This window comes from Tamandua tetradactyla, chromosome 7 (assembly GCF_023851605.1).
Source record: "Tamandua tetradactyla isolate mTamTet1 chromosome 7, mTamTet1.pri, whole genome shotgun sequence".
Classification (NCBI taxonomy): domain Eukaryota; kingdom Metazoa; phylum Chordata; class Mammalia; order Pilosa; family Myrmecophagidae; genus Tamandua; species Tamandua tetradactyla.
The window spans coordinates 45,209,768-45,221,043 of NC_135333.1; positions in this window are offsets into that span (position 1 = coordinate 45,209,768).

Sequence of the window (11,276 nt, forward strand, 5' to 3'; positions counted from 1 at the left end):
CTCCTCAATATATTACTGAAGTATTGCCAGAGCAATTGGGCAACAAAATAGAAATAAAAGGCATCCAAATGTGAAAGGAAGAAGTAAAATGATCTCTGTGAACAGACAACTGGATCTTATATATATAAACCCAAAAGAATTGACAAAAAACTGTTAGAACTAATAAGCAAATTCTGCAAAGTTGCAGTATACAAAATCAAATTGCAAAAATCAGTGTTATTTCTATTACACTAGCAATGAACAAAAATGGAAAGAAAAACAATTTCATTTACAATAACATCAAAAAGAATAAAATAGAAGAATTTAAAAGAATAATAGCATATCTTGCAGAGATGAAAGATACTGTAGATCAAATTAGAAATATACTAGAGACACTGGATACCAGATTCAATGAAGCAGAAGAAAGAACTAGCAAGCAAACACACAACAGAACAAATGGCAATAAAGGTGGAAAAAAATGGAACTGGATCTCAGGGAAATGATGGACAACATGAAGCACACAAGTATAAGAATCATCAGTGTCCCAGAAGGGGAAGAGAAGATAAAGAGCTGGGAAAGTTAGTTGAAGATAAAATCATGGAAAATTTCCCAACCTTAATAGAAGACATACATATGTAAATCAAAGAGGCCCAATGAATCCCAAATAGAATAAATCCAAACAGACCTACTCCAGGACACATACTAATCAAACTGTTAAATGTTGAAAAGAAACAGAAAGTCCTGAAAGCAGCAAGAGAAAAGTGATCTACTACATGTAAGGGAATCCATGTAAGACTGACTTCAGACTACTCAACAGGCACCATGGAAATAAGAAGGCAGTGGTACAATATACTTAAGATCCTGAATGAGAAAGGCTTCCAGCCAAGAATTCTTTATCCAGAAAGGCTTCCAGCCAAGAATTCTTTATTCAGAGATGAAAAAAACAACAGAAACCTACAATGATAGATTTTGAGAGGCAGAACACAGGATTAGTGAAGTGGAGGACAGAACATCTGAAATCCAACAAGAAAAAGAAAATATAGGGAAAAAATGGAAAAATATGAGCAAGGACTTAGGGAATTGAAGGACAATATGAAGCACACAAATATACGTGTTGTGGGTGTCCCAGAAGGAGAAGAGAAGGGAAAAGGAGGAGAAAAACTAATGGAGGAAATTATCACTGAAAATTTCCCAACTCTTATGAAAGACCTAAAAATTACAGATCCAAGAAGTGCAGTGTACCCCAAAGAGAATAGATCCAAATAGACATACTCCAAGACATCTACTAATCAGAATGTTGGAGGTCAAAGAGAAAGAGAGAATCTTGAAAGCAGCAAGAGAAAAGCAATCCATCACATACAAAGGAAGCCCAATAAGACTATGTGTAGATTTCTCAGCAGAAACCATGGAGGCGAGAAGACAGTGGGATGATATATTTAAATTATTAAAAGAGAAAAACTGCCAACCAAGAATTCTATATCCAGCAAAATTGTCCTTCAAAAATGAGGGAGAAATGAAAACATTTTCAGACAAAAAATCACTGAGAGAATTTGTGACCAAGAGACCAGCTCTGCAAGAAATACTAAAGGGAGCACTAGAGACAGATACGAAGGCAGAAGAGAGAGGTGTGGAGAAGAGTGTAGAAAGGAAGACTATGAGTAACGGTAAAAAGAAGGAAAATTAGAAGGACATATAAAAGCCAAAAGGCAAAATGGTAGAATGAATTTTGATTCATTCTGAATGTTGATGGATTAAGCTTCCCAATCTGGGGACATGGACTGACAGAACGGATTAGGGTCGGGACCGACCTATATGCTGTCTCTACTCAAAGAACATGAGGGCAAGGACACAAACGGACATTTGCACACCAACAGTTATAGCAGCATTATTTACAATTGCCAAGAGATGGAAACAGCCAAAATGTCCATCAACAGATGGGTGGCTAAACATACTGTGGTATATATATGCAATGGAATATTATGCAGCTGTTAAGACACAATAAAATTATGAAGTATGTAACAACATGGATGGACCTTAAGGACATTATGCTGAGTGAGATTAGCCAGAAGAAAAAGGACAAATACTGTATGGTCTCACTGATATGAACTGACATTAGTGAATAAACTTGGAGAATTTCATTGGTAACAGAGACCATCAGGAGATAGAAATAGGGTAAGATATTGGGTAATTTGAGCTGGGATACAGACTGTGCAACAGGACTGATTGTAAAAACTCAGAAATGGACAGCACAATACTACCTAACTGTAATATAATTATGTTAAAACACTGAATGAAGCTGCATGTGAGAATGATAGAGGGAGGAGGGCTGGGGGCACAAATGAAATCAGAAAGAAAGATAGACGATAAAGATTGAGATGGTATAATCTAGGATTGCCTAGAGTGTTAATGATAGTGACTAAATGTACAAATTTTAAAAATGTTTTTGCATGAGGAAGAACAAAGGAATGTCATTACTGTAGGGTGCTAAAAATAGACGGTAATTAATATTTTAAAATTTCAACTTATGTGTGAGACTAAAGCAAAAAATGTTTATTTGGTACAAAATTAATATTTTGACCAGTGCATTTCCTAATATAACTTATGTAGATAGCATGCTTGAACACCATAAGTACATGGAACCTTGGGTAGGACATGAGATTTTGTTGGTTTGTCCAGAGTGATGCCCCAATGAATCCCAGAGTGATTTGATCAGTGAGTATAAAAGTATTTGCAAAGTCCCCTTTGGGGAATGGTGAGAATGGGGGAAAATTCAACCTCCCCAAGTTGAATTCTTGATATTCTCACAAGCAGTATGGACAACCAAAGCTATAGGCTGAGCCCCCAGCCTTGGGGTTTGTTCATATGAAACTTAACCACACAAAGGATAGGTTAAGCCTACTTAAAATTAGGCCTAAGAGTCACCCCCAAGAGAGCCTCTTTTGTTGCTCAGATGTGGCCTTTCTCTCCAGCCAACGCAACAAAAGCAAACTCACCACCCTCCCCCTGTCTACGTGGGACATGGCTCCCAGGGGTGTGGACCTTCCTGGCAGCATGGGACAGAAATCCTGGAGTGAGCTGGGACTCAGCCTCAAGGGATTGAGAAAAACCCTAGAATGAGCTGAGACCCAGCATCAAGGGGTTGAGAAAACCCTCTCGACGAAAAGGGGGAAGAGTGAAATGAACTAAAGTGTCAATGGCTGAGAGATTCCAAACAGAGTCGAGAGGTTATCTTGGAGGTTATTCCTACACATTAAGTAGATATCACCTTGTTATCCAAGAGGTAATGGAGAGGTTGGAGGGAACTGCCTGAAAATGTAGAGCTGTGTTCCAGTAGCCATGTTTCTTGATGATGATTGTATAATGATACAGCTGTCACAATGTGACTGTGTGATTGTGAAAACCTTGTGTCTGATGCTCCTTTTATCTGCCTTGTGAACAGACGAGTAGAACATATGGAATAAAAATAAATAATAGGGGGAACAAATGTTAAAATAAATTTAGTTTGAAATGCTAGTGATCAATGAAAGGGAGGGGTAAGGGGTATGGTTATGTATAATTTTTTTCTGTTTTTGTTTTATTTTTCTGTTGTCTTTTTATTTCTTTTTCTGAATTGATGCAAATGTTCTAAGATGATCATGATGATGAATATGCAACTATGTGATGATATTGTGAATTACTGATTATATATGTAGAATGGAATGATCACATATTGAGAATGTTTGTGTTTCTTTCCTGTAATTTTTTTTTAATTAATAAAAAAATTTTTTTAATCTATTTATATGTTGTTTACAAGAGGCTCACCTTAGACCCAAGGATACAAATAGATTTAAAATGAAAGGATGGAAAAAAATATGTTCCATGCAAGTTGTTACCAAAAGAAAACAGTAGCTACACTAAAATCACAGAAAATAGACTTTAAATGTTCATGCTCTCAATAAAATAGCTCCAAGGTACATAAGACAAACATTGGCAAAACTGAAGGGCACAATAGACATTTCAGCAATAATAGGGGGAGACTTCAATACACTACTCTCCACTATAGATAGAACAACTAGACAGAGGCTCAACAAGGAAACAGACAATGTAAACAATGCAATAAGGGAATTAGAACTAATAGGTTGTTATACCCCAGAACACGAGGATTTACATTCTTTTCTAGTATTCATGAAACATTCTCCAGGAATGATCATCTGCTGGGACACAAACTGAATCTTTATAAATTTAATAAAATTGAAATTATTGAAAGCACTTTCTCTGACCACAGTGGAATGAAGCTGGAAATTAACCACCAAAGAGCTGGAACTTTCACAAATAAATGGAGATTAAACTACACACTCTTAAATAATGAGTGGGTCAGAGAATACTGTTAGAGATATCAGTAAATATCTGGAAACAAGTGAAATGAGAATACAACATATCAAAACTTATGGGATGCAGCAAAGGAAGTGCTGAGACAGAAATTTATTGCCCTAAATACCTATATTAAAAAATAAGAACAAGTAAAAATCAAGGGCTTAACTTCTCACCTGGAGAAATTAGAGGAAGAACAGCAAGCTAACCAGAATGCAAACAGAAGAAGAGAAATAAAGATTAAAGAAGAGATAAATGAACTGGGAAACTCTGGATACCCTCTTAAATCTTGGGGATTCCAAAAAAAAAAAAAAAAAAATAGGCTAAGCCCTTGATTTTGAGGCTTGCCCTTATGAAATTTATTTCTATAGGGGAGAAGCTAAGACTGTTCATAATGAGGCCTAAGAGTTGCTTCCAGGAAACCTCTTTTGTTGCTCAGATGTGGCCTCTCTGTCTGCAAGCCCAACTGTGCAAGGAAAATTAGTACCTTCCTCCCGTACATGGGACATGACATCCAGGAGTGAAAATCTCTCTGACAACATGGGACATGACTCCCAGTGATGAGTCTGGCCCTAACACTGTGGAATTGACAATGCCTTTCTGACTAAAAGGTGGAAAGGAAATGTAACAGATAAACTATCAATGGCTAAGAGAGATCAAATAGAGTCAAGAGGCTATTGTGGAGGCTACTCTTATGTAAGCTTCAGCTAGACATTGCTAATTACCACAGTTTGCCAACCCCAACCAAAACCATTCCTGTTAACTTTTAAGAACACCTAGGGTTCTAATGAAGACTCCATAAAAAGTTTCATGCACTAAGTTTGCTTTCTTGAAATCTACAACCTCCAGAGGGTTCCCAGGCCAGATAAATCCTGAGACCCAGAGGGGCCAGCCTCTTTAAGACTATCAACTAATTACACTCCCCTATCCTTTTTTGTCAACACTCTTCTCAACATGAAAAAGTTAGAATGAGCATAGCCCAAAGATCTCTAAGGATTGCGAGAAGGATCAAAGAAGGAGGAGTTATAACAGAGAAAACAGGATTGGACAAATGTGTGTGACTGCTGAATTACTGTATTGGTATTTCTCTTAGCCTCCAGTATTTCAGAGCAGCTAGAAGGAAAAATCTGAAATAGTAGAATGGTAGCCCATAACAAACTCTGAAATCTATTTTGTAACTACCTGTTAAAATGTACTTTGCAAATTATTGCTTTTTCTTTCTTTTTTCTGTATATATGTTATATTTCACAATAATAAAACATTTAAAAAAGATATATAAAACCCAGGTAATCCTATATAAGAAACAAAATTCAAAACTTATTTCAAATCTACAGTAAGACAGTGTGGTATTAGCATAAAGATAGGTAATTAGATCAATGGAAGAGAATTGAGAATCTGGAGAGTCCATTTCTGTTTGACAAAGTCCATTTCTCCCACCTAAGCAATTCAGTGGGAGGAAAAAAGTCTTCCCAATAACTGGTGCTGGAATAACTGGACATCTAGATGACAACAAAATGGACTTTGTGCCATTCCCCTCATACCATACACAAAAGTCAGCTCTAGGTGGGTCACAGACCAAAATGTGAATGTCAAAGCCAAAAGGCTTCCAGAAGAAGGCACAGGGGGACATCTCTGCAACTTGGGGGTAGGCAAAGATATTTCAGAGAGGACACAGAAAGCATTAGCCACAAAAGGGAAAAAGTGATCCCTTTTTTCATAAAATATTTATATTCTTCAATAGGCATTATTTAAAAAGTGAAAAGGGTAAGCACAGACAGACAAAATAGTCCCAATACACGTATCTGACAAAAATGTACAAAATTTATAAAAAGCACTACAAGTAAATAACAAAAATACAGACAACCCAGTTTAAAAATAGGAACAAGATAAACAGGCAGTCCCCAAAGACAGATATCTGAATAGCCAACAAACACATGAAAAGTTTCTCAGTATGATTAATCATAAAGGAAATACAAAGCAAAACCACGATGATACACCACTACCTATCTAAGGGAATGGCTGAAATTACTGAGTCTCACAATGCTAAGTGTTGGTGAGGATGTGGATCAGACACTGCTGGTAGGAGTGTGAAGTACCACAAGCACTTTGGAAAGTTCTTGGACATTTTGAACTAAAGCAGAACGTGTGCCTTCTCTGTAACCTAGCAGTGTCACTTCTAGGCACATGCCCAAAGAACTGAACGCAAATCCACAGAAAGCCTTGCTTAACCATGATCAGTGCAACTTTATTTATGACAATAGCCTTAAATTGGGAGAAACCCAAATTTCCATCAACATCAGACTGGGTAGTGAAATTCTGATTATAATGCAACAATAAACAAGAACCCACTCTAAGTACACACAACAACTGTATCTCAAGGTGAAAAAAGCCAGACCCAGAAGATAAGCACTGTGATCTCACTGAGTGTACAAGAGCCATCCAAAGTAATCTCCAAAGATATGTCAAAAGAGTGCTTGTGCTGGGGGTGAGGGGACTGGAAAGGAATCTTATAGAGTAAGAAGTGCCCTTGATCTGGGGGGTACAAGATGTAAACCCATCAAGCTAAGCATACTTAAGAGTCACACTCACTGAAAGTAAGTTGTGTCTTACTATATCATAGAATAAAGATGCCATTTGGCATGGCCTTTAAACACCACCAAATGTCTCTGGGGAAAAAGGAATGGAGGAGCCAGAACTCTACCCTGAAAAGCACAAGATGCAACTGAGAAAATTGATGTGCAGATCCAATGTGATCCCAATCAAAATGCCAGCATCTTTTTTTTTTTTCCCCTAAGTAGACGAGCTGATTCTGAAATATATATGGAAACACAAAGGGCCAAGACTCGCCCCTGTGGGGAGTGTGCTCCCTGGGCCGCTGACCAGACTTGGCTGAGTGACCCGTGGCAGCCCAGGGACCTTCCAGGCATAGTTTTCATGGCACCATCGAGGTTGGCTCACTGAGCAAATGCACCTCTGGCAGGCACGGTGCCTGGAGCAAGCACTCCCGGGTACCTGGGTGGAGCTCTGGAGGTGAGGTGGGGCTCAAGCAGGACCAGCAACCCCACACGTGCATGCAGCCACAGCTGACTGTAGGCTCCCGAGCAACGCTTGCTGTGAGCAGTGAGCATCTGAGTTTCTGCTGAGTGTGACCTGGCAGGAGAACCCTGCCTTGTCTATAGGAATTGGCACGCTGGCGTGATGGGGAAAGCCGCCTGCACCTGTGGCACTGGCTCTGTGGGCAGCAGGCAGGTGGGGAGGCAAAAAAGGGGACCTGAGCAGGTGAGGGTAGACTGTGGCCTGCAGCAACTCAGGAAGCAGCTCATCTACCTAATGGTCTTGTGTTTGGCATAAGGGGTTTATTTAGAAAATGGGTGGAAAAAGAAGGACAAACCTCCCCACTTCTTCTTGAGAATTTCACGTTAGACTCTCTGGCCTCTCCCATCGAGCGTTGATGAGGGTATACGTAAACGATGTTGAAGACACCACTGCCTGTAGCAGAAACAGCCCTGGGCTGGAGGGCTGACTGAGGCAGGGAAGTTGCCGACTGGGGGTCAGCAACTGGGGGTCCAAGAAAAGGAAGCACACAAAGAGCGGGCAGGACCAGGAGGGCTCATGGGAGCCCAGACAGAACCCAGACACACAGAATGGCGGGGGTGGAAGAAGGGAGAATACTTTCAGGGGGAAGGCCCATGAGGACTCAGCCTCAGGTCAGTGGCCCAGTCGAGAGCCGCTGCCTCACCCTTTGCTAACACAGTCCAGTGTATGCTTCTCAGCCCATTAGTGAGACAAATGACTCCACATAAGGAGACAAAACATTTCACCCCACAGAAGCCTGGCGTTCTCAAAGTAACTGTAATAAAGTTAGAGATAGGGGCAGGTCTTGAAAAGTATTGTGGGTGTGGACTTAGGTACACTGGAATCAAATACATTTAAATTTTGTTTGAAATAATTATATCAGCAAAAGTACTGCCAGCCTGGACTAAAAGAGAGTGCTTGTTTGAGTCATAGAAGACCTCCTGGCCCCTAAGTGTATGTGTGTGTGGGGGAAGGACCTCCCAGAGGGCAGAGACAGGACTCACTGAGAAAAATGGATTGGAGGCAGAATGGGAGCATAATCAAGACACAGTCCCTGCCCCTGGGAAGGGGGCACACGTGCCCGCTGGGATTTCAGAATTGCTATGGGCCACTTTTGTGTCTCCCATAGTTTCACTTTGTATGTACGTGTTTATTGCAGTTACCCTGCCTCTGTTCCACCACTATATGTTGTGTGTACATATTGTGTATTTGCATCTGTGCATGTGTGATTATGTGTGTGTACACTTGTGTGTGAGTGCACTTGTGCATGTGTATGCTTGTGTGTGCACATACACTTATGTGGGAATGCACACGTGTGCATGTGTGTGCACTTGTGTGTACATGCATGTGCATGTGTGTGCATGTGCACACACAGCTACCTTATGTTGGGAGAATCTGCCCTCCTGGGCTCCCTGCATGCTCTTGCACCTTTCTGCAAGCACCGAATCCAAGGGCCTGAGCACTGCCCCAAGATCATTTCTCAGGGTTGTGCGTATCACAGGCAACCTTGAGGAGTGGGGTGAGCTCTGAGGCACCACGTTCCTCAGCTGTGACATGTAGGGTCCATCTGGGCCACATGTCATGGCCCCTGGGGACCTGGGGTACTACCTGCTGTCCTGTGATTGAGTCCACTGCCTCTGACCCAGGAGCTCGTGTCCGCCACAGACAGTAATGGGCTATGTTAGTGGCCTGGGAGGGAGGAAGCAAATCCCAGTCCCAGGAGTCTGGGTGATGAGGGTGGGGTTTCGGCAGGGACGTGGCTTTCTGGAAGAGAAGGACTAAGGTCGTTGTCTGGCTCAAGGGTGTGGGAAGGCTGCCTAGAATCCAATAGAAACATGCTCACCAGAGTGTTGGGTAAGGGGCATAGGTCCCCAGTGTCCTGTTAATGAGCTGGAGTTGAGTTCCATTTAGACGCTCAGCAGCAGGATGTATACCTGAAACCAGCACCCAGCTGGTGCCATGGCTATAGCTCCTTCTCCTCTGGATGGGAGGGATGGATGTTACACGACCAGCAGCCAAGTCTTGGGCCCAATGTGGCCAGAGTGGAAACAAGTGATGTCAGCCATGGGGACCTTGCAATCTGATACTGAGCTTTGGCCCAACCAAAACAATAGAAAATTGTTGGGTTGAGTCATGGCGGGGGCCACTCAAAACCAAAAGTGAATTCAGAGCCAGCCGCGTGTCTGCCTGATTGGCCGGGTGCTGAGGTCAGAGAGCTGGACCAGAGATAGCTGAAAGAGGCAAGGACTGTAGGCAAAACTCAGTGGGGGGGCAGAGGGAGCAGGAAAAGGGAGGCCTTGGCTGGGCACTCACTGGGCACTGAGACGTTCACAGGCAAGGAGGTGGCATAAGGCTCAGGCACATAGCCAAGGGTGAGGGGCCAGAGGAAACAAAAGAGGTTCCTCCTCACTGTCCCTGCCATCCCCCCTCCCACCAGCATCCCCAGACTCCCAGACAGCAAAGAACCCAATTGCACAGCTGTTGCTGCAGTCCCTAATTTGTGCATGTAGCCAACCCCCTCAGCTGTTGGGCTATGGACGGGTCTCCAGTGGGGAAGGGAAGTTAAAGTGTTCTCATGGGTGGCCCTTGGTTCCACTCAGCTTCTATCTGAGCATGTAACAGACATCATGTGTCATATACTTGCACTCTCCCAGCTGTGGGATGTACCACTGGGGGACTGCCACAAGTGGAGGGGATGCGGACACCTGTACTTGGTCCCTCTGACTTGCTTCCCGTTGCCTCTAGGTAGTCCTGCAGATACGGCATGGAATTCCTGGAGGATGAAACCCAGCTTAGAGTAAGGGCTGCCACCTCTTGTCCAGCAGCACCTGCTACCAAGCACCCCCACCCTTAATCTAAGGGCAGCTATTAACCTGCTCCCAAGAGCTCATGTTCTTGCAGTGCCTCACCCTGGGGGGTTTTGGTCCCAAACAGGAGAACCTGACCGCTATGGGCAGGGGGAGACCTGTTCCAACTCAGTAATCATATTTCAGGCTTTGTGAACCACACATGGTCTGTCACATATTATTCCTCGTTTTTTTGCAACCTTTTAAAAATGTAAAATTCATTTGGTAAAATCCCCATTTGAAAACAGGCTGTGGGTCAGGTTTGCCCACAGGCTATGTTCTGCCAACTGATGAGCTATAATCCATCAATGATGACTCTTTTATTGCACAGCCACCCAGCTGGGGGCTGACAGTCAAGGTATTCGATAGCCATTCCACCAAATGGAGACAGGAAGGCTGACAATGAAGGCCCCTCCCTTTGCCTATACCAGGCTCCTCACCCTCGGCTCTGTGCCTGAGCCTTATGCTGCTTCCTTGCCCATGAAGATCTCAGCGCCCAGTGAGTGTCCAGTCTAAGGCACGTGGTGTTTTCCAGCATGGAAGGGCCTCTTCAGAAGTCAACTTAAGGCAGAGCCAGGGTAGTTCACTGGTAGAACTCTCATCTGCCATGCAGGAGACCCAGCCTTGATACCCAGCCCATGTTCCTCCCAAACAAACAAACAAACAAACAAACGAAAACCCAACCAAACAAATATTCAGCAAATGGTGCTGCAATAAAGGGATATTCACATGGAAAAAGAATGAAATGTGACCCCGCCACACAGCATACAAAAAAAAAAAGTCAACTTAAAACAATGTGACTCTACCTCTGTGGTGGCCTGGATCTGTGAACCCCAGAAGAATACGTTCCTAAGCTCAATCAATTCCTGTGGGTGTGGACCCATGTGGTTAAGGTGAGGTCCAAGTGAATCAGGCTGGGTATAAGTGCATCGCCTCTGACCCAGGAGCTTTTGTCTTCTGTTCATGTCCACCGAACAGTGACAGGCTACATCCATCACTTGAAAGGACGGTAGCATCAGGTCCCAG